At 37.5% G+C, this 25,695-nt stretch overlaps 1 protein-coding gene across 1 annotated transcript in view; it reads left to right on the top strand.

The window, feature by feature from the left end:
- Positions 1–25,695, top strand: part of lingo2 (leucine rich repeat and Ig domain containing 2) — a 226,182-nt gene that overhangs the window by 117,917 nt on the left and 82,570 nt on the right. Inside the window, exon 4 of the mRNA XM_080901441.1 lies at positions 25,132–25,218. The gene's annotated coding sequence lies outside the window, so the exon portion shown is untranslated. The remainder of the gene's footprint in view (positions 1–25,131; positions 25,219–25,695) is intronic.

Here is a 25,695-nt window from a genome sequence, read left to right as displayed (position 1 = left end):
ATCATTAAATATAAATAAAACTAAAGCAATGTTTTTTGGTAATTTAAAATATAATATAGAATTACCAATTATCATTGAAGGTGTACCAATTGATAATGTGAGTGAAAACAAATTTTTGGGAGTTATAATTGATAACAAAATTTCATGGAAACCCCACGTCAGACACATAAAAACCAAAATTTCCAGAAGCCTCGCAGTTTTGAACAAAGTGAAACAATTCCTTGATAAAGATGCACTTCGTACTCTGTACTGTACCCTGGTTCTTCCATATCTTACATATTGTGTGGAAGTGTGGGGAAATACATATAAAAATACAACTAATCCATTAGTCACAGTACAGAAACGAGCACTGCGTATTATTCACAAGGCTGGTTATCTAGATCATACTCACAAATTCTTTCTTCAGGCAAAGTTACTTAAATTCCAGGATCTGGTTAATTACAATACATCCATAATTTTGTATAAAGCTTTTACTAAACTTTTACCGGCAAATTTACAAACTAGATTTGAAATTCGAGAAAAGGTTTATAATGTGAGAGGCTTTGGAGAATTCAAATGACCCAGAACTCGAACAACCCGTAAAGGCTTTTGTGTGTCTGTATGTGGTGTGAAAATCTGGAACAGTCTGAGTTTACAATTGAAACAATGCAAAAATATTCATAGATTTAAATTTCTCTACAAACAGTTGGTCTGGTCACAGTATACTCAATGATGGGTTTTAGTGTGCTCTGTAATGTCTGTCCTCTTACCATTGCTGGTATGGATTCCAAAATAAAAAATAAAGTGTGCGTATGTATGTACATATATGTACTTGTGTGTGTAGATATATATGTATGTATATGTATGTGTGTCTGTTACTTGTAGTTATTACTGCCTGTTACCTGTGGTAATGCAATTTATAATTTATATATTCTGTATTCAGTTATGAAGGCTCTAATTGTTGGTTGCGAGCTGCCGCTTAAATGCTTGTATCTGCCCGGGGCTGTTGATGGGTCTGTATGCAATGATGGGCGTAGCTGCGGGAAGTTTATTGTTTTTTTTTTGTTGATGAGTGAGTATAGGGGTGGGATTTAATAAGTTTTCTTCGTCCCACTCCTTTTTCAGGCAAGTTTTGTTTTTTGTTTTGTGTATTTTATGTTCAATATAGGTATTTGTTGTGCCTGAAAATGAATAAATAAATGAAATGAATGAAATGAAATATATATATAACAAAAGGAGAAGTCCAGAAAGAGAAACTTGGAGTGCAGAACATGCATACAGCCTAATGCATAATTCTGTGTGGTATTCAATAGAAATCTTTTTTTCTGAATATGAATTTAGTCCTTGCACAGACTTGTACCATAATTTCGGGCATTAGTGAGTTTTATAATCTCTACATGTATTTTAGTTAGCTAAGTGCTTTAATAATCCTCGATGTAACTTCAACTACTGCTATGCAATTTTATATGGGGGACAAAGTTCCTTGTTGTTTTCAAGCTACTTGAGTGTTTGCATTTTATGATTCACCAAAGCACATGGATGAACACCCATTTTGGTGAGTGTGAGCCCTAGTTGATGTGAGTGATGGCTAATAGCTGCATGATAATGAGGTGGAGAGGCGATATGGACATGGCATTCTTGTGAGTGAATCTCACCCATTAAGAGATGGATCTCTGCCCAAGCAGAAGTGTGCCACTTAATTGGTTCATTTCATTGTGGGCAAAAAGCTTTAATTGGGTGACACACTGAAAGATGGATGGATAACTTGTCCTGGAAAAAACATAGGTGGTATCTGAGGTGGATGGTTTAGTGCAATTTGCGTGTCTGTGTGGGAGTGTGTTAAAGAGAGTGGAGGCTTGAGAGAGATTATGTTAATAGTGCTCATTAGATCAACAAAGAAATATCTTGCATGAATGTGGCTGTGATACACAAGAAAGTATCTGCCATTGTAAAGGTACTAGAGAGGTAAATGCTCATGTGCTTGGCAGAAATGGTGGATGTGGGTGCTGAGCATGCAGAGACAAAGAGCTGAAGCCCACACATTGTTGTGATGGATGGCTGTGGAGCAAACTAACAAATTTAAACTCTTGAACATATTACAACCCCTAAGTGTACCAAGGCATCTATTTGCATCAGTTCTCTTAATCAGAGCCTCAAAGAAAAATAATAACTTGCAAATTTACCAGAGTGTCTCCTTTGTGTTAAGTTATTAAGCAATACTGATTTTAAATGGCCTATAATCAAAGTACCTAATTTGCCAGTAATGGAAATAGCATATGATAGAAATCATTCAGAATAGCTATTGTGGTTGAGTGCGTGCCACAATACTATTTAAATGAACGGGAATGCAGGTGTTCCTATCTGACAGGAAATATATTTTCTGTTTTGTTTTTGTGTTCATTTCAGGGCGTTTCTACCTTGGAATAATTGAAATAGCAAATCACTCTATACGATAGGTATGCAGAACTGCTGCTCCAGTCAATTGTTTTGGAGATAAAGAAGGAATAATTATGTTTTTCCATTTTCATAAGTGAGGCCATTATCATGGCATCTGTTGAGAAGTGGTGTTAAACCTTCTATTCGAACAGCCCCTATTACTTTAATGATGATATGTCTTCCCTGTTGACATTGGTGGATCTGTTTTTTATCTATTTGTGCTAAGACTTGAAGACAGACCCTGAATTTAAATGGCCAAGTTTCGCAGCTTGTGTCACAGTCTGACAGAGGCAGACTGTATGTATTATGAAAAGGACCCAAAATGCGGACACCATGAAACAAAAACTTAAATGTTAATGCCGTTTATTAAGGCTTGTGAAAACATTACAAAACAAAAGGCAGAGGAGAAGCTAAACAATAACCTAAACTGGGAGAGCTAAGATAACATAGAAACCCAAAACGTGAACCCTAACATGGACACAAAAATACCTGGAGCACAGAACCTGGAAACATGACACAAAGGACAACAGACGACCTGACAATGACACACTGAAAACAGAAGACTTAAATACACAGGAGGTGATTAGGGGAAGTGGGAACACATGGAGGAACAGCTGACTTACATGAGCCTAATGACAGGACAAGGGAAGTGAAACTAAATACAATGAACAAAGAACACATGACTCCTTCAAAATAAAACGGGAAACATGAGACAGACATGATAATACAAACTTGATAACATAAGATACGCAGCATGAAACAAAGGGTGAGGGAAACATAAATACAGGGGAAGAAAACACAAGGAGTCTAATAACCGAATGAACTTCGCTAATCTAATGAACTTAAACATAAACAACATCCAAATAAACTAAAACTTAAAACGCTGGGTCAACAGACCCAGGAACATGACAGCTTGGCTTCGTTATAACTGCCCTCATAAGTGTTACCAACAAGCCTGCTAAAATTTGGACGATAGAGTTTTACATTAATAACACTGGAGGTCTAAATGTCTACATTCATATAAGGACAGAGCACCATTTCTTTTTCAAACTTGCTACCCAGTAATTGGAAGCTGGTGTTATTAGTCACATTACACTAAATGAAAGGTAACATGTGCACAGCTACTGTATAACTGTAGTTCACCCTAATTTACTGTGCAAACCAGCTGGAAAGTTATATGGAAAAGTCAGCAGAGCAGCATAGTTTAGCAGCAGCCACAGAATGGTGAGGTATTAAGATGCACAAAAAAATCTGCCAGGAATTGGAAGATACTTTCTTCTGCAAAAATAAATGAATAAATAAAGGCCTACTTTCTTTTGTTTAATACAAGACTTTGTGTCCAGTTGTGTCTATGTTAGGCTAAACTAAAACTACAGAAAAAAGCGGTTGGGGACCGGAGCACAAGCAAAAGCATTTCAACAGTGGACAATTAATTGTGTTCTCCTTGCCTTTGAAACGGTCACTTCAAAGAAGGAGACCAGGTCTAAAAGCACTCACAAAAAGGTGCAGTTTTCACACTGATATTGGTGCATCAAGATAGCGATAAAACAACGATAAATTTGCAATAAGATGGTTTGCCATAGTACTGCAATTAAATAGGATAAGTGTCTAATCATTTGGCCTCTGTAGCAAATCTGTTTCAAATGAGTGAAAAGATCAACCACAACCTGACCGTCATTCACTGCATCATTTACAATTAAACCTTGCAATCCATGAATTATTATTATTAAGTCTGACTGATTACAATGTGCTGGCGATCTGTCAGTTTATAAATTAGATGGGGATTAATTGCAAATGTTTGCCAGTCTGTTTGAGAGTGACCACAGTTGGTCTGGGTTGGACCCAGAAAGGTTACATCAGTTTTTGTCCTAGACCAAATTTGGTTTGAGGGTATAGAGAAATACCAAAATCTGTATCGCTTTTTACTCACTGAAAAGGTAGCAAGTAATATTGCTGTGTGATAAAGTGCGCTCAGTTTAATTAGCTCAGATGACATATTTCTGTGTTTGCAAACATTTAATTATTATTATTATTACTATTATTTTATTTTATTGTTTTGTTTTTGGTCATTTTGCACATCTTTGTTTCTAAAAAAATGTGAAGCAATGCAAATATTCTGAAACTGCCAAAGATTGTGGTTGTTTTTTGGTTTTTTTAGGTTGGTGGAAGGTCTTATAAATAATCAGTCATTAGTAACATAACTTGGAATAACTTGCCTATAATTAAATTGATATTGTTAAACATCTAAGAATCATCTAAGAATCTGTTGTCTTCTGAGAGCTTTGCAACGTGACTCACAAATAATAAGTCTCCAAAAAATCATAAAGAAAAAAAAGTTGAGTACGAAAAAGTAAAGAGAAGTAAAACAAGTGTTCTCTTAAAAGATTTTTCCTGTTTGTGTGCAAGCATGGAAAATATTTAACTGCTTTCCATGCTACAGTATGTAATTACAGTACATGATAGACAAAAGCTCAAGCTGACACCTGCTATGCTCAGTTTGGCAGAAAAGAAAAACGCCCAGGTTTTCTCTTGTTTTCTCATCCCCTCTCTCTCACCTTCTTTTCTATTTCTCTGGGAGATTGTGTGTTTGAGTAAGTGTTTATGTGCTGGGAACAGCGTGTGTGCTTTAGCTTTCCCGCTGGTGCCCTGCACTGGTTTTGCCTATAAGCAAGCGACCTATTTTTCTCAGCTCTGAATGAAGTAGACATTTGAACACAGAGTGAAGCAGAGCGACAGGGAAGGAGAGGGTGCAGATCGGTTCCTTTGCTTTTATTCAGGCTTGTGGATTAATTACCCTGTACCTAAACCTGATCCTGTGCTGTGAGCGAGACACTTTGGCATCACCCTGATCAATAATGCATTTTTCTGTCTCTCCATTTAATTTGCACGCAGGCCCTACGCACTGGCATCACCATCTCACTAGAAAGGTGTAACAGACACCTGATATCCAAAGTGCAACACTCAACCCTCACCCCCTTAATGCCCCCTCCCTCCTCTGTTGTTCACTGACAAATTGATTCTCTCTCAATGTGCTGCATTGAAAGAAATCATCAATTGTCTGAGCGGTGTAATAAGATACAGGGCATGGATTAGCTCCTGGACTTGTACAAATTAGTTCCTCTTTTTGGGTTGAACTGTGACATTCCATTTCCAGACATTATGTATTTTGTGATGTCAAAGTTTAAGAAGCAAGACAGTGTAGTAGATGTTAGTGCTCCTTGAAAATGGTAGCTTAGCTAGCACAATGCTGCATCTGCAGCAGTCGGGCAGGAGTAGCTGTTGATAGCAAGGTCAAACTATCGGGGGAGACAGCTAAGTCATCTGATCTCATGTGATTTATCTGCTGTGTTTGTGTGTGTTTAGCCCAGCATTGAAAGAAGAGATGATTGTTGAGATCTTAGACTTTGTGCTTTGTAAAGTGTGTGGTTTTCCTGAATATCTAATTGAGTCACCACTCTCCAATGTTGAGCAGATCACTTTGTGCACCTGCACCTGAGTGTGTTAGGGTTTTGTTCATGTCTGTGAGCAGAGAGACTTCTTTCAGTGAATGGAGCCCCAGATACACTAAATGCATTGGCAAATTTAAAAAGCATAAACTGTTGTGATTTCTGGCATAGTTTACTGATTTTAAGATCATGATTTGTATATGAGGACACACACACATACATACACTGGTTCATTAAAATGTGTTACCAAAGAAAATGTAGCCAGGGACTGTTTGGCACTTTTCACTGCAATACATTTTGTATTTGTAGAGAGTGAAATATTTAATGTATTTCAGTGCACCAGTGCACATTTGCACAGTCATCCATAGTGTCCTTATCAGGTCAAATGAGGTTATACAATAAAGTAGCCTGAAGTATAATAACAAGTTTTGCTGAATGCACTATGGTAATAGAATTTGTGTGACTTAAATGTATCTGTGGACAGGTGCCACGATAAGTGATGCAGCGGGCTAAGTGAAGCAGTAGGTAGCATACACAGAATCTCATGGGAAACTGGTGAAGGGTAGTCAGCTCTGACTTGCACTGTTAGAATCTTTTTATACATAATAAATTAGATTCTCCTGCAGCCAATGCATGGTCCCACTCACTGTATGATCTATGAACATTGCGTGATGGTTTTTGTCCTAAATATTTCACTGCTATTAAAACAAACAACAGCTGACCATTATGCAAACAAACAATAAGCTATTTAATGCTGTTGTGCAACTGTACAATTTAGCTTGAATTGAGCTCTGATGTATAATGATCATGTATGCTGCGCATTGTTTTTTTGTGTTGTTTAGAGTTCTTTTTCCTCAAAATTCTAAGTTAACTATCCTACTGCCACAATAGTGCATCTCTGAACGGCATGCTTATTGCTCTTGTTAAGTGAATCTGATTTGTCAGCGCCCATATGTATCTTTATAGAGATTCAGACTGACATCAGCAGTCCACTTACTGCCTAATGCTAAAGAGAGTGCTGAGCCAATTAAGCAGTTGCCTTACTTCAGGCAATATGTTGAACAAATAAACTCCTCATGCCAATACCTGGCTTCTCGGTGTACTAGGGTGCCTCACCCAGTTAAGTGCAGTGGAATGTGACTTTTTTACTGTTAGAATGGATTTGCTTAGTAAATCAACATTAACCCTTTAACACAATCTTGCTGCCCAATAATAAAGTGAGGCAGCAAAGGGAAATTAGGAGCTTTTTATGTGTCTTTTTCTTTTTTCAGCATGTGTCTGTTTAATCAACTCTACCTCTGTCATCCTTTACTGAACATTTAATATTTAATAAAAGCTATTTATCTTCCAAAATGGATGCTTATTAAATAAAAACTAAATAAATAAAAACAATTACATTTATAATGTTTAATTTTGTCAATTGTATGTGTGTAAGACAAATGTTTCCAAAGGCTGATATTTTCATTCGTTTTTCATTTTTAGGACAATTACCTCACATGTATCACTGGAGTTTGTTATCCGTAATATGGATTTGTAATGTTATTATGAATGCTTGTAGTTGTATTATTAATTTATGGAAATGAATGCACCTCTGTTAAATAGGAAATGCAGTTTTGTTTTTTTTAACCAAATCTCATGATATTATGGTAAATGAAAATAATTGTAGCTTTTTAAGTACCAAGAGTGTCGCGCAAACCCACTTCCAAGCCAGCTTAGACATGGTGTAAAATGTAAATTAAAACAATGCAATGATTAATAATCGAACATAGAAGAAGATAAAATGTATCATTTTAAGATATTCTGGTAAAGGACTGCAGGCTGGACAAGTTCAGCACTCTTCTGCTACAAAATCATGCTGTTGCTGTAGATACTGTATGTGGTCCAGCATTGTCTTGCTGAACTATGCAAGCCCTACCCTGAAAAGGACCCTGTCTGGATGGAAACATATATTGCTGTAAAACTAAAAATATTTTTTTTCAGCATTGATAAATTATTTTGAGATGTTTGGGCTGCCACTTCCATAGGCACAGGTGCACCCCTTACCATCAGAGATGCAGGCTTTTGAACTGAGTGCTGATAAAAAGTCAAATGGTTCCTCTCTTTACTTCAGAGAATGTGGCGTCTGTGTTTTCCAAAAAGAATTTCAAATTTTAATTCGTCTGTCCACAGAATAGTTCTCCTCTTTGTCTCAGTCCATTTTAAATGAGCATCTGGCCCAGGGAAGATGGCAGTGTTCCTGGATAATGTTCACATATGGCTTCTTTTTTGCATAATAGAGCTTTAACCTGCTTTTGTGGATGGCATGGTGAGCTGTGTTCAGACTATGATTTCTGGAAGGGTTCCTGAGCCCAGTGATTTCCATGGTAGAATTGTGCCTGTTTTTAGTGTAATGCTGTCTGAGAGCTTAACAATCAATACTGACTTTTGGCCTTGTCCATTGTACACAGAGATTTCTCCAGATTCTATGAAGCAGTTGATGATAGGGCTGCCACAAACGATTATTTTGATAGTCGACTAGTCACCGATTATTTTTGCGATTAGTCGACTAATCAGATCATCATCCATTAGACGCAAAACTACAGCTTATTGCACCAGCAGCATCTGCTCTTATATAACTATCATTAGCTTACAGCTTTAAGTGTTTATTCTTAGTTAGCGTATTGTCTGTCTTGTCTTAATGTTGGTTTAAAATGGAGCACTGTAACAAAAAATAATTTCCCCCAGGGATCAATAAAGTATTCTGATTCTGATTAAGGTCTGTGCTAACTAAAAATAAAGACAAGATGATAGTTTATTAAATTTTAATGAAATTTGCAGATTGTTTCGGTGAAGATTAATAAACTCCTTGCTATCTAAAATATAACAGGACACTGGAGTATATTCTGGAGCATCTCACACTTCTGATAATCAGCTGTCTGCTTGACGTTTATTCAGCTGTGTAAAAACTATAACTTTAATCTCAGACAAACTGATTTACTCAGGAACAAATAAAATACTAAAAAAAAAAGCCAAACAATAACATTTTAAGTTATCTAAGTGACTCATATATATTTAACCTGAGTAGCGAAAGACGGCGGTGGGTTTGAAAATGATTTGTGGGGAGTCCGGTGTTCTCACGGCGCTAGTGAGCCTAGCCCCCGGCTCGCTAACGAGCTAGTGGGTAACAGATGTCTCCGAAAACGTCGGAGCGCTTTTGAAAATATGTGGTGTCCTGATAAACTGAGCAGATATTTGAGGTTTACACAGCTACATTCTCGCCTGAAAATATGTTAAACGTTTATTTTGTGACCCAGAAAGAATAATAAGAGTAACATTAAAACTAACCAGCTGCCGCCATTGTTGGAAACTGCGCTGGGCCGCGCTATGAATTCTGGGACACAGCTGCTTCTTCTTCTTCTTCGGGGTTTAACGGTAGCTGACATCCTTGTACATGCAATGCTGCCATCTTCTGTTTCAGTCCGTTATTACACTCTTAAATCCTGCCACTTATTCCTGCGTCTTTTGTGATCTTACAAAGCTTCAAACGACGCGTCGACTATTAAATCAGTCAGACGATTTTGATAGTCGACGTAATCGTGACTAGTCGACAAATCGTGGCAGCCCTAGTTGATGATATTATGTACTTTAGATTATAAGATATTCAAAGTGTTTCCAGTTTTATATTGATGAACACTTTTTGGAAATGACTCCAGAATTTGTAGACTCCATTTTTTTGTATAATTGGTGAATTTCTGCTCATATTTATATCTGAGAAACTCTGCCTCTCTCACATGTTGTTTTTGTACTCATCCATGTCACTAACCTGTTGCCAATTAACCTAATTAGTTGCAGAATGTTCCTCCAGTTGTTTCCTTTTAGCATCACTTACTTTTCCTGCAATTTGTTAACTCTGTCCCAACTTTTATGAAAATATGTTCCTACCATAAAATTTTAAATTAGTTAAAAATGTTCTTAAAATGATAAATTCTGACATTTGATATGGTTTGTGTATGCTGTTGTGAACAAAATATTTATTTTTGAGATTTGCAAATCATTACATCTTTTTTATAAGATAATAGCACACAGATGAATGGATACAGCTGTTCAAATAAAACAATCCATGATGTGATGTGGTGTGTGATGGTTTGCAGGGAAATCACCCTTTATATCAGTTGACATGGATAGTTTATTTACTTTCTTCCTGATTGAAAATCTTGAAAATCCTCATTATGAAGCATGCGCCTTTGTTCACTCAGGAAAATGCATCCACAGAAAGTAATTTTAGTGTACAGGTAACTAACTGGTGTTGCTGGCAGTTTTTAGTGCACATTACAAAGTTACTGATTCTCCATTAGTGTGCTGACAACAAAAAACCCCATTTTAGTGTCTTATTTAATGCAGGCTAATGAAAACACACCGGCAGCTCTTGGTTTGGATTGTGATTCACAGCTGTGAGATGACTGTGTACTGAAGAGGAGAGTGTTTCCTACTTGCACCTGCCCTTCTGTATTTGTCTCCATTACAGACAGAACAAGCTGTAAAATCTAGAGAGTTGTATAGTTTATGAAACACACCCCGTTTCTGACAAATTCTATTAATATTTTAGGCTCTGTATTGTGTTCCCAGTGACAAAATACTTGGTGTATTGGAAAAAAAAAAGAAGCATTTTTTGCCAGATGTGGGGACATACACGCAGCTACCAGGGTAGCTCTGGGAGACAGTAACGTAGTCTTGTAACTCAATCTCTGAGCACACCACTGAATGGAGAAATGCAGCTTCTTTGGCTCATAGTCTGTCATTTCTCTGCTGTGACCTTTTTCTGATTAGAGACTGCACTGATCCCGGAGCAGTCATTTGACCAAGAGCAGAACAATGAAAAGACAACAGTGTGATGATTTGTTTTCATTTATGGTTATGGCATAGCAGTAGAGGTTGTAGACGGCAACTTTCAGTATATTATGTCATATCAAAGCTGGTGAACTGATACTATTTACAGTCTCGATTTAATGATACTTCAGTACAGATTTTTTATTACGTAAACAACTGGAAGCATGGGCAAATCTTTTTCTTGTCTTATAGCTGTTGTTCTTTTGGGAAGGAGACAATTTTATATTGCTAGCTTTGATTAGTGTACCTGCATACATCAGTGAAACCACATTTAAGAAATGCCCAAGCACTTAAGTAAATAATTTAAAAGATAAGCTCTCCATGTAACACAATAACTTGTAAATATTGTAGCCTTACACAGTCACACTGGAAGTAAATAAGTTATACTAAAAATACCTCCAACTTTAGCTAGTGCATTGCATGCATAAAGAATGAAGAATGGCAGTTTTTATTTTTCCACTGAATTGCAATGCCACCACTCAAGAAGCAGTGAATGGCACAGTATCTTCTTTTACTCCCGGGAAAAGGGCCTCGGACACATTCTTTGAGCTATCCCATGGCTTAACAACCATAACAGTTGGGAAATTGATCTCTTCAGACTTTGATTATCTCCATAACTCTATATAAACAGATAGGACATGGTTGCTGCGGTTTTTAAAATGACCAGGGGTTCAATCTGCCATCATGAACCTGTCAGCTGTGTGTTGGACAGCGATGGCCACAAAAATTGAAAGCTTATGCTACTTGAATCCAAGGCTACAAACATGACTTACCACAAACATAAAATGGGCCTTAGAATTTTGTCAGGTTATCACAGGTTTCTTATCAAGGTCAGGAAAAAACGTTTTGTTTTTTGTTTTGTTTTTTTAGACTGAAACCTGTCAATTCTCGCGTGATTGTACTAATAATTAAAAAAGCACCATACAATACAAAAATTGCATTCTCCTGGATGGGAGGGACCTTTTCTGTGATGTTTAACAGAGGGAAAAATGACAACAATGAAGGGCAATAGGACAGAATATTTCATAAAAGCAGACACCTTACAATTCAAGAGCCTTTTTTGTGAAACTAGCCGTACTAATCTTGTTTGAAAAATGGGGTGTGGAAATTTTTGCATACCTGGTCTTGATAACAAGCTTGCAAAAATGAGTGGCACAGTGGGTGGAAATGTGTTAAAAATAATGGAGTGAGCACAATCTATTTCTGCCCTAGTGTGTTCCTCACGCTGCTACACATAAACCAAATGAAGCATTTCTATTGATTGTCACTTCCTTGGATTCCAGTGTTTGGGGACAGGAGTGTGGGGATCTCCTACTATCAGCTGATATGGCTCATTGCTCATCATGGACTAATAAAGAGCTTTGCTGGTACCATTGTGCATTCTCTGTGGCTGGTGACAAACTAATGACAAGCCTTAAAAATGCCTTTACAATAGAAACAATAAAAGATGGGGAGTCCCAGTTATTGCCTTAGCAAACATAAACCTTCATATGTATTTTTGGAATAAATGAAGTCACTGGGACAGAGTGGTTGGCGGAGGTTGGGGCAGGCTGAAAGCTCAGATAGAGGTCATGATTCCGCTTGACAATGGCTGCTTTATTGCAGATGATATATTCATTTGAACAAGGAATCTGTGTGTAATAGCTGACCTGTGTTTTCTGATGTCGCATAAACCCATAGTAATCTATGTCCCTGTATGTCCCTCTGGAAAAACGTATATTGGACAGAGAGAAGCAATCAATGAATTTCAGAGCACAAATCACCCTTTTGCACAGGGAACATGGAGTATGCCATAGCCAAACACCACCATGACACCAAACACGGCTCTCCTGGCACTCTGCCTTTCATTGGACTTGAACTAATAACTCCTCTGGCCACAGGGGGCAGTCTACCAAAGTTCCTGTCTCCGAGTGAGATGTATTTCACACTTGCTGGTTTAAAATGTTTCTTCTGAGCAAATTTACATAAAATACAATAACAGAGACTATTGTAACTTGTAACTTCAGCCAGAATTCTATTACTTTGTTTTGATTATCATATTATCAAAAGAATGTTTATGAAATTGGGAAGTTCATTACCATGTGAAGGCAATTACCTTCCAAACTACTAAGCATAATATCACGACCTCGAGTTTAGAGGACACGAGGCTGAATTGTTTACATGTTTGCTGACATTTGTTTGTTGCCAGAATAAGCCAACTTTTTTGTGAAGGTTTCGGCAAGTACTAACTGTTAACTGTACCTTTGGGTATTCAACATTGGACCACTGCCAACTTATCATTGCATGTTAAAGAAAAAAAAAGCTTAGCAGTTAGTTTGTCTGACTTTATGGCTGTTTACACTCTATCCCCATTTACCTCCTTTGAACCCAAGTCTCCACAAAAAGATCACAACATAGGAAATAACAGTGAGGGAAGCAGGGTGAGCTTTTGATGTCAACTACTTTTATTACCTTTATTATTTACGGAGTCATTACAACACTAAACTAGTTTAGTTTAGTGAATTGGTGGAGTGAAGGGAGTAAAATAGTTAGAGTGCAGGTCCTTAGCAAAAAAAGCCCCAGGTTCAGTTTCACGTGATTATTCTTGAGGAAGACACTGAACTCTAACAGGCTATAATGAGAATTCTTAGCTCACGTTAACCCTCTCCATAGAGATCAGAAACTGACCCTGCAGATAAAATCTTGACCTCTGCTTCTTTCCTTTATAGATAATTAGGCAATTGCTTGGTATTAATAATAATCTTCTATCAGCATGGAAAAGGGAAGAATGATTGTGGCATAGAATAAAGAACTGTATGTTGTTTTTGCTGTTTGCGTATCCTCATCACATGTTACAGAAAATTGACTGCTTGAATCATAACATACTGAAAAATGTATTAGTACATTTTGTTAGGGTGAGAGATGGAAAAAAATCATCAAAGATTAAGCAACATGCAGTAATTTATTTTGTGTTGCTTGGATAGCAGGAAAACCCTGAAAAGACTTTAGCTACTTGACTTTATTGCCAATATACACATTGTCTCTTTAGTTTTTTTGATGTCTCATCAAAGATTTAGAGATCTGTCAGAAACAGTTCCTGATCCATTCAAACTGAAAATGACAATAACTGCACAATTATTTTACACATGCTGTCATAGCTGGAAATATCTGGCTATAATGAACGTGTTAACAGAAACTTAATTCAATCTGAAAAAAAGGGAGAAAGAAAATTCCCATATGACCAAATCATTATTTTACATTAATATACCTTCAGATACAGAGGAAGAAAAAAAAAGCAACTTAGTGACAGACAGATACACAGAAAGAAAGACAGAGAGCTTTTTTCCACTACATACATTTTCAGAACACTTGTGATTCTCGATCCCAGCATGCCGTACCCTGCCACTGCCATTACAGATGCTCTAAAATTGAATATAGATTTCAGTGAGCAAGGCTGGTGTGCCCGATGAATCTCAATTTGCTGCTGTCTATATTTCTTAGTCACTACTATGGATAGCTCAGAGGGAGGCAGTGAGAGGCCTATGGCTGCTCCTGCCAAACTGTCAGTTGCAAGTGTCAAATGATGATTGGTTCCTCATAAAAGTCCATATTTATCCCAGTCTAATTCCTGCCTTACATCATTTAATCACCAATATCTACGTTAGAGAGTAGTAAAGGAACAGATAGTGCAAAGATCTGCTTTATTTCACAACAGTGGCAATTTAAGAGAAAAGGAAACCCACAAGATGACAGTTTCTCCGCAGACAAAGATTGTAAGAATAGTTTACAGTAGCTCGAAGGTGGAACAAACGTACCAGAGCTTTCCCAAGGGGAGTGGAGGTGCCTTGCCTCCTGTTTACCTGTCAGTCTATTTACAGCAGGATTTGAAGTACTCATAAAATGAAACAGGACGCTATTGTTCTGCAACTCAGCGCTCTTCTTGTCTTCCCATCAAAATGTTACTTTGTTAGAAGTGCCAATTTTTTAATCAAATTTAATTGAACATAACTGTAAATCTTGCTCTGCAGTTAGTCATCCCTCACATTTATGCATTTAATTTAGTATGAAAATTAACCTACTTTCCTTGCCTTAAGTTTCATAAACCCTTCTATTAGAGAAAGTTTCGTAGGGACTACAGAAAGTGAACCTACTAGGATTTGAGCAAAAACAACAGTAAGACACTGAACTAAATTTTGCAGCAAATTAAGTATCACATTATGTACAAGGGACTATAAGGCGTGACACACAACCTTTTTGGATACGCAATGCTACTTTTTAACAGCTTAATCTTTATCAAATGATAATCATAATTGTGTTTCACTAATGTTGCACGTGTTTTTTTATTCCTCATCGATATCATTCTTAACTTTTTGTCATGGTCTGCGGAGGCAGACCGTGCGGAAATGTGTGTGGTGGACCCAGGAGCGAACACAAGCGAGGATGCAGGAGTGGAGTAAAACAAAAGCGAGCCTTTTATTCTGGCTGATGAAAGGAACAAAACAGAGTGAGGGCAGCATAAGAGTAATAGTTCAAACAGAAACCTAAACTGGACATAAACTAAGGAAAAGCTATGGCTGGAGATCCGGAACACAGGGGGTGGTAACACAGACGACGCGACACAGACTACATGAAACACAGAGACTAAATACACAAGAGGGATGATCAGGGGAAGTGGCCACACATGGGAACACAGCTGACACAGATAAACATAACAAGACATGGCAGGAGTAAACAACACTGACGGGAGACTGTCAAAGTAAAACAGGAAGTACACAGGTGCAAACAGGAGGAGAGAGAGAGCGCGGGCATAGTGGGCTGGGGAAACATGGAATGAAACAAGGAGGGGAGATGAGGGCTCACAGATACATAGAGGGGCACACAGGGGATAAAAGTCACAAGGGGAAGTCAAATAAGGAACAACACAACAGGACAACTTAGGAAACATGGCCTAAATAAGGAACGAAATACAAAAATATAAGAAACTAAGAATACTGGGCCCACATGGCCCAGGACCATGACACTTTTAAACTTGTCATTTTAATAATGAGGCAGCTAAATGCCACAAATGCTGTGCTAGGATCAAAATAAAATAATGCAAGAGTAGAGTCACAGCATTAACAATTAATTATTTTTGGAACTGAAACTGAGTAGAAAACTGCTTGCACAAAGTTCAGTCAGATCCAGTCTAATTACTTTGTTTTGTAAAAGCATTTTGCTTTCATTGAAAGAAATGCTAATGTATTCATAACAAAGAAAGAATAATGAAATAGAATTTAAAATTCCAGATCTAATTACAATTTTGTATATTAATTTATTAAGAACTACATTTTGCAGAGAAGTTCCAATTTGTTTTATGCATTTGTTATTTTATCAACAATAAAGTCAACACTGAACTAATCTAAACCAGCACATACCATGTAGCACAAGCTTGACTCTCTTACATACTTATACACGAGCCTGTACACCTGGAGATACTGAAATGCTCAAAGTAAGGGAAAATAAAATGAATGCATAATAAATACATTCAGATAATAAAAGGTTACTGCAATGCACATTTGGACATAGTCAAAATGACTTATGAAGTTCAAACTGAGCATTAGAATGTGGAAGAAAGGTGATTTAAGTGACAGTGGAAATGACATGCTTGTTGGTGCCAGGCAGGCTAGTATTTCAGAACCTGTTGATCTACTGGGATTTTCCAACACAGCCATCTCTAAGGCCTAAAGGGAATGGTCTGAAACAGAAAATATCCAGTGAGTACCAGTTCTGAATAAAGATGCCTTGCTGAGACCAAAAGTTAGAGGAGAATAGCCAGACTGCTGAAGCTGAAGCAAAATTGGACAAAAGAGGACGTTGACTGATATAATGTGTCTCGCAGTGCAAAATTCAGATTGTAGAGTCAGAATTTGGTGTAAACAACACGGAAGTTTCAGGCTCCTGCTGCTGGTGGTGGTGGTGGTGCGCTTTGGGCTCCTTAGTGCAAATTGAGCATTGTTCAAATGCCACAGCCTATCTGAGGATTGCTATACCTGTTATACATTACACCATCCACCCAAGCCATTATTTACAATCTATCATAAGCTGCCAGAGTAACATTCAAGTGAAAAAGACTAAACCGAAACTAAACTTTTACATATCAAAGTATCACACTCTCACAATACGCTTTTTGTTAAGTACAATTATAGTCTTTTGCACAAAATGTCAAAACATGTGCTCTGCACTGTACATGATTGAATTTTGTTCCTTAAAAATAGAATACAGATAGGAAAAAAACCTTCAGAGTCAATTTCATGATGGCACCAGGGGGTGAAGGAAACAGCAGAGCTTTCTAGTGTAATTAGAGTAGACATGCTACATGTGTCTGTGTGTGTTGCCGCATCTCATTAGGGCGAGGCATGGGCCACTGAGCCAGCTAAGAGGAATGGATAGGGAGCATGTGGCGGTGTAGTTTGCTTTACCACAAACATAGCCTCTCTGCTCTTTATCTTTCTCTCAGGAGTCGCACAGACACCCCTCGAGTCAGGGCCAATCAAAATGGCTTCGCTTGATGCAAAGGCCTGTAAGGAGCCTTTTGTCAAAATGAATGCACAGACACAAAATGGCTTGTCTGTAAATATGTGAATGCACAGTATGTACAAAAAGCACAAACTTCAGGGTACTTCAGAAAATGGAAATCTTATTGAGATACGGCACAAAATGTAAAAGGACAATTAGCTTAAGTTTTTAGTTATGTAAGAAAATTTGATAATGTCTAAACATTGCATAGACTTATTTGTTTATCAGTGTGGCTTCCAGCCATCTGCTGTACATCAAAGCACAAAAGTTATTTTTCCTCAGCACAAATGTATCTCTTCTCTTTTTTACTCTGTTGAATATCCACATCAATACTTATTAAAGAGATAAAACACATGTTTATCTCATTTGTGAGCAGAGTGAATTGTGTTTGGACAAATTAAAGTTACAGTTTAGATTCGTAACTTCTTTAAGTACTGCTTGTGTTGGCTGGTAAAAAGAAAAACAATACCCCTAATTCCTGAAACTACTCATCAAAGATTTGACAAGGTTTAACCAATGGAACCAATTGAGTAGCCCAACCCTTGATAATATGAAATATTATTGCAACAACCAACAGACAGTTTGAAAAATCAAAGCAGGTCTGTTGCAATGTGATTGTTAGGGCTCTAGCAGAGGTGGAGGCACAGCAAAATGTTTTAAATGTGAGCAACATTGAAAGATGATGAAAAATTACAAAATACATTTCTAGTATGCAAAGTTTATAAAGATGACGTTTATAAAGAGCCATAATCTAATATAAAGGGTGAGGCAAAGGAGGGAAATTATGGCTGCAGTACTGTATTCATTAGGTAAAGTCTCTCATAAAGATCATCATTTGGGCCTCAGCACTACCAGTAGGAATGGGAGGAAGGAAGAGCTATTGATATTATAGTTACCGTCAGTTCAGTCAGAGACACTTACAGGAACAGATCTTTTATTAACCAATGTGTATGTATTATGTTATATATTATATAATGCACAGTATATTAAACTGTAGGTCTCTGCGAGGAAGCACTTAATTATTCTGAGCAAGAATTACAATATTGCTGAGAGCTAATCCCTGACAAAAAGTACTATTCCTTCCTGATCCTCAGCAACAGAGTCACTACAATATGCCACCATTAATACAGCAAGCATGTCTTTAGTAATGAGATCCTGTGGTATAACTTAAATAATAATATTCATTGCCCTTAGATAAACAGGAGGTGATATCGTGATATCATATGAAATAATATGTATTTTACAATTAAAACAGTCTCTGCCTAATGTGCTTTCATACAAGATTTCTGTAAAATGCATAATCTACTGTAGAGACTTGTTATACCTTGAACATTAGCCTTACCAATGCAAATATACAGATTTCAAGTTAATATAGAAAGATTCAGAGAAAATAATAGCACAAATCAAATCACTTATAATCATGTAGAAGCCATGCCTAATGTTTATCATAAATTGAATATGAATAACAGCACAACATTTAGGCTGCATCAACATCAAGCAAGCAACCACAGGAAATTTCAGTCTAGGCTTGAAAAATACATGTGAAAAAGTGTTTCTTTGTTAAACATATATTCTTTTTAACAAGAGGAAGCACTCACGGCTCAGTTATAGATATAGGGGTGGCTGTAGCTCAGGTGGCAGAGCAGGTCAGCCACTAATCAAAAGGTCGGTGGTTCGATCCATGCATGCCAAATCCTTGGGCAAGATACTAACCCCATGTTTGCCTACTAGTGGTGGTCAGAGGGCCCAGTGGCGCCAGTGTCCGGCAGCCTCACCTCTGTCAGTGCGCCCCAGGGCAGCTGTGGCTACAATGTAGCTTGCCATCACCAGTGTGTGAATGTGTGAATGACTGAATGTAGTGTGAAGCGCTTTGGGGTCCTTAGGGACTGAGTAAAAGCGCTATACAAATGCAGGCCATTTACCATATTTGTAACAGAATTATCATTATTATTATTCAATGAGTCTTTACTGGTTTCAGATTTTCTTTGTTAGTTTTTGCGGCATTATATTTTTGACACAACTCTGGTCTGCCGGCATATGAACAAAGCTATAGTTATAGACCATTATAATCAAAGTATCTTCTGCAAAAGTCAGAGGTGTTATGAAAACTCATGTCTGTGCTTGATTTTACCAAACTTGTCACAGCAGAACTGTTCAGACAATGTTTTGTATTTGGCATCATCTATAAAGGAATATATTCCTTTATTGCTTATCTTCCCAATCTGAAGATAAATATTCGGTGTTTACATTTGGTCATACACAAATGTCTTTATCATCCAATGAGAAAAAAGATCATTAACAAAGTTGTTTAACAATTAATTAAGCGTTCAAATTCAAATTTTATTTGTCACGTACACAGTCATACACAGTACGATATGTAGTGAAATGCTTGGACAACTGCTTGTGACCTAAAGAAAACAAAAAAGGAAAAGGCTATGAATAAGATAGGAAATAAATATGAAAAATTAAAAAGGGTAAGTTCAGATGCATCATAATGATATTCATGTTAAACAATGGTAATAGGTTAAACCATGTCCATGTAGAGGACTGGGGTGATGGGTGCAATTTAATGGCTTGCATTAACTTCTTGTAGTGCCTTCCACTCACATCTTCAGTTCCCTCATTGTTTTTTTCTACCTTCAGTGGAGCAGACCAACTTCTTAATTGGCATAATAATGTGATTAATTGCTTTCTTGTCACTGGGCCCACTGCGTTTTGCACTGTAAAGAAATATAAATCAACCGTGTATTTACAAGCAATCAAATGGCCTAGATTGAAAAGAACATATAAAAGATGCCCAGCTGTGCAAAGTAATTGGTTCTGCTTTATTAACTGTATATCATTAGTTGAAAGTAAAGCCCTTTGGATTGGAAAGATGAGTTACTTTGACATGCGTTACACTTGTCAACTAAACAGTAAAATAAAACATTGTATAATAATGGGCAAGTCATCGAAATCACAATCAGATTTTATTTTGATAGCTATGTTGCAGATACCTTGAATTGGGTCCCAGCTGTTAGTGCTATAGAAAGTGACAGTGTATACAAAACAATATATTTGGGCATTATATTACACAGAAGCAACAGCATATCTTCTCTACATCTAGATTTCTGTTTTTGTGTTTTTTTATTTTTTGTGTTAACTTTAGCCTTGCATTGTCTAACACAACAATAATCGATTAGATAAATTAAAGACTCAGAAGTGAGTTTAGCAACAGTGGCTTTCCAGTTGATTTTGGACATTACCTTAATGGTGGGTGGAGGGTGTCCGTTCTCAGAAATTAAAGCCTTACATTAAAGACCATAATCTTAAAATTATTTTTACAGAAGTGCTCTCTTTGAAGGTTATTTCTGATTTATTAAATCATAGTGTGCATGCTATTCCATTCCCACCATGAGCTAGTTCTTGCTCTTAAAAATAATCCACTTGCTGATAAATACATTTGAGGTTGTCATTTATCAGTAAAATGGGAAGGCAAACAAACATCTCATTCTCCAATCTGTCCCTTACCATTTCCCATATACAAAATAAAACACCAATTATCTAGACCTGGGCATGGTAGTTAGGAACAAATGCTGATGAAGTTCTGATGTCTATAGCAGCATCCAGGTGCGCTTGCATATTAAGACATTTTATGGTCTCATAATTAAAGAGAGAAGCTAATGGCATGATCAGTGTGCATCTTGATTCCAGGTGGCAAATGGCGTGTTAATGCATCCTTGTGAATCAAAGCCAAGTTTGTTTCAAGGGAATTGCTGACAACTGTCACAGGGTCTGTGGATGACACATTGTCAATGGAAAGTTATTAAATCCACTAATGTACAATGATATACTCAAAGTGTGATTCTGAATTTAAATGATTTTGTTTGTTATAGGCAAAATGAATATACTGGCCTATAGCAAAAAAAACACAATAGAATGGATAATGGGCCTGCGTAGTTGTGCACTGGCCCTATGCAGAGCCTACACACAGTTTTGCAGGCAATTGCCTCCATGTTGTTTCTCTGTACTCTCATGAAGAGGCACTGTCACAGACGAGGGCTTGTGTTGTTTTTGGTCCTTTGGAGATTCATGGAGAAGACCAAACTTATGACAATCTTGAGATCCCTTTCCTGGTGCCTCAACATCCACTCGCATCTTACTTCAGGTGACCTCAATAGGTCACATGATAGGGTGAGTCAAAGTCTCACAATGGTTTTACCTGAAACCACTCGCACCTTGTTTCACCTTGGCCCATGTCATAAGGCACATGTAATAATGGATCAACGGCTGTCTTGGGACAACCACCATTAGGGTTTCAATACCTGGGACTCTCCACCATGATAAGACTGCTATGACCTGGATGACTGAGAGCCTACACAGACAACTTATGACATAAAGCTAGAGTGAAACCGGGTATTAATAACCATGAAAAGTCTCTGCTGCAGCCACAGCGTGTGCTTTTCCTGATTTATCTTTGATTTTTTTTTTTTTTTGCATGTTTCCTTCTAGTAGTAGTAGCTTAATTTCATTCCCTTTCCTTTCCCAGCCCACTATTCAACCAATCGGCATTTGACCTGTACACAGCCTCATCCATATTGACACACACACATAGGTATGTGTGTGTGTGTTGAAAAGGCTATTGAGTCCCAAAAGATAAATATCATTATTTAAGTAATTCAAATCTTGACTTGATGAATATAAAGTGATTTTCAGAGTTCTGTCTGTACCTGTTCCTCAAGTATCTTTAAGGATATTAAGTTCAGAACAAAAGAGCAAAACAGAACTGTGTATAAAAAAGGTTTTTTTTCTCTGAAGCTATTGTCGAAGGGTATTTAACCCTCATCCTAATGACTAGGGTATGTGTAGACCCAAGCCACAGCTTACAATGTTTGTTAGTTGTTTTGTGTGTGTTTTTTTAAATATATAAATCATTTTTCCCCTTTATTTATTTTAATTACTGTCAATGTGTTCTTAATGATATGACATCATTATGTTAGATTTCTGCTTTGATTAGTGGTTTTTAATAATGCAAATGTCATGGGGTCCCCAGGGGCTCCAGTAAAACGCACCCAATTCCACCTGTATAGTTTTAATAGTGAACTATTTATTCAGTTAATGTTTCCCATTGGCCCTATCACACAGTGCTGAGGTAGTTAGGGTACCTCTGCCAGTCATTGTAAAGAAGAAAAGCTCCATTGCTGTCATTCCTGGTGGGTGTTGGTCTCTGTCATGGGTCTTAACAATTTTAATCACAATTCTTAAAGACAGAATTTCTAGGCTCAGTCATGAGGTGGAAGGTGGAGCATGTCAGGTGTGGTGGACTCAGGATCTTTCGCAGATGATGTAGTTCTCCTTGTTTCATCAGGCAGTGACTTGCACTGAGGCCGTTTGCAGCTGAATATGAAGTGGGTTGGATGAGAATTAGCCCTACCAAATCTGAGGCCATGGTTCTCACCCAAAAAAAAAAGAATGGTGTGTGCACTCTGGATCAAGGACAAGTAGCTGCCCCAGGTGGAGGATCTTAAAATTTGTCAATCAACAAGAATAGATTGAATTGTGGATTTGTGCAGCATCTGTAGTGATGTGGACGGTGTGCTGGTCGGTTGTGGTGAAGAGAAAGCTGAGCGTCAGTGCAAAGCACTTGATTTGATCTGCACTCCGGGCCCAGCGAATGCTCGCGACGCAGGGGGAACAAATTTTGTCCGGATACCTACCTTTGCATAACACCTGGTTTGGCAGCGTGTAGCGTGGCTCCACATGTTTTCAGTGTGAACTCCAGACTGCCGACAGGTCTAGCACACAACAGCCGCTCTATCACGTGATGTATACTGCTCCGATGTGCTCAGGTCACTACCTGGGTTCTGCCATGTCACCATGAGATAGCTGAGGTGGTTTGAGTATCTGAACAGGATGCCTTCTGGATGCAATGAAAAAGAAGAGCCTTTAGTATTGTTTGAATGGTAAATGGCCTGTATTTATATAGCGCTTTACTAGTCCTTAAGGACCCCAAAGCGCTTTACACATCCAGTCATCCACCCATTCACGCACACATTCAAATACTGGTGATGGCAGCTACATTGTAGCCACAGCCACCCTGGGGCGCACTGACAGAGGCGAGGCTGCCGAACACTGGCGCCACCGGGCCCTCTGACCACCACCAGTAGGAAACGGGTGAAGTGTCTTGCCCAAGGACACAACGACCGAGACTGTCCAAGCCGGGGCTCGAACCGGCAACCTTCCAATTACAAGGCGAACTCCCAACTCTTGAGCCACGATCGCCCCACTATAAAATATTAAGTTTATTGAGAGATTTAGATCAGCATCAGGCAATTAACCTTTCACTCTGGAATGTCAAAGACTAGCTCATCTGTATTATCAAGAACAGACAAGAAGAGGATTATTATGAATTCAGCAAAATCATCCTTTCAACCCATCAATATTCTGTGGCCATTGTGAGGAACTGGGTTCAGGCTTAACGAGGGGATCCAAGGGATAAATGATCAAAAAACAGGACAGCTATTGTCCTTGAACTCTTAATGGCGTACTAATAGTGCAGGGTGTCAAGAGTGATTTTAACAAGAGTGTCCTGAGTAAAACTTTTATTTAATCTCACTGCCTTTGGACTTGGAGTAGATAGCTCCCTCCTCTCTCTCTCCCTCTCTCATCACCACCACATTAGCAACTCAGACACTATTGCATAATCACTATCCTTTGTGTTTCCTTCTGTAGTTTGGATAAGGGGTCTCATTATAGAAGGAAAGTAGTGAGAAGCGGCCAGTGTTCATTTTGCACCACATGCCGTTTATTAGGAACTTGGAAATTCGAAAGATTCTGAAACAGATACTTGAACAGCAATCCATGTACCCACATGCACGACACAAATCCCAACTTCCAATTTATGTACTCCATATCAAACTGAACATCATAACCAAATGCATTTTAAGAACTATATGTATATATATATATATGTGTGTGTGTGTGTGTGTGTATATATATATATATATATATATATATATATATATATATATATATATATATATATATATATATATATATATATGTATATATATATATATATATATATATATACACACACACACATCATTGGTATAAACGCAATTTAAAAAAATGGAAAGTAGGTGATGACTCACAGTAATCCCAGATAATCTCATGTCTCTGACATGTAGCAGGTTACCAGCTTTTATCAAACATCTGATTTATGTGTTATTTTGCATCTAGTTAGAGAATGTAAACACAATGGATGCTGTGTGAAATGACTCAGGGTCTGACTCAGTAAATCAAGGCTTCACATTTTTCAGCATGTTAAAACAACACAATTTTTTTTTTATGTCAGTTTAAAAATACCCTGTCTTGGCTCAAAAGTATTAAATCTTTAACATTTTTGTTACAAATCCAAGAATTGTATGTGCACAACCTCATTTGGATGAATCTCCAACCTGTTCTCTCCAAGTACATGAAGTACCGATCACATAAATATGCCACAGACAGGCAAAGACAATTTTAGGAAAAACTGTGAAAGCAATGCTGTTCCTAGGAGATACAAAGCTTGAAACTGAAAATGAATGTAGATTCAGTTCTTTATATGTTGTTATATTTAGTTTTCTCACTACTGGTTAAATGATTGTTGTTGTTTTTAACCCCTACTTTCGGTTTGTGCTTTATTTTTTTCACCACTCATTGAAACATGCTGCATTATGTGACAGTTTAATAACAAAGTCCAAGGCATGATGTATCCACCATCTAATTTGACGTTTGTTGGTTTGTTTAGGGATTTTACTTTGGAAATGTTGACATTCTAGTTGCTGATTGTCACTGTGGTCATAAACTTAGCCATGATTCATGGTTATATTTCGCTATTTTTTTCTAGATAAAACAAGAAAAAAAGGGACGACCACACCAAAAGAAGAGAGAAAAGAACAGGCCATGGCTGCGGGGATGATTGCTTCTCAAAGTGGTAAGCAGCTAGCCTCAAATAGGCTCTGCATACTTTTCACTGCAACATACCTTTCTCTTTCATAGCGATTCTATCTTGATTTTCCACAGTTAATAAAATATGTAAATATGCAAGAGTGTGTTCAACTTTTCTGGTTACAGCCAACAATTTTTGGTGTAAACTTTTCACCTCAGAACTCATTTTTGATTAATTTATTCACTAAAAATGTGAACTTGTGCATCTTTTGAATGGGATATTTGAAGAATTTGGTGGTGCGGTCTGTGAATTAAAGTTGTTCGACTGGTAAAAAACAACAACAACAACAACAACAACAACAACAACAATAACAACAGTTTCAGTTTTCAGGTTCTACAAGATTATCTGCCTTACATAAGTGTGATGGTTTCATTGTTATTTGATAGCCAGCATGTTGTTAAGCTAATTAATTGTATTTGTCAGCAGATTTTACTAATATGTTTTGTTTACAAGTTGTACCAT

This window comes from Rhamphochromis sp. 'chilingali' (assembly GCF_963969265.1).
Source record: "Rhamphochromis sp. 'chilingali' genome assembly, chromosome: 13".
Lineage (NCBI taxonomy): Eukaryota > Metazoa > Chordata > Actinopteri > Cichliformes > Cichlidae > Rhamphochromis > Rhamphochromis sp. 'chilingali'.
Note: the sequence above shows the minus strand (reverse complement) of the source record. Positions and strands in the feature narration are given on the sequence as shown.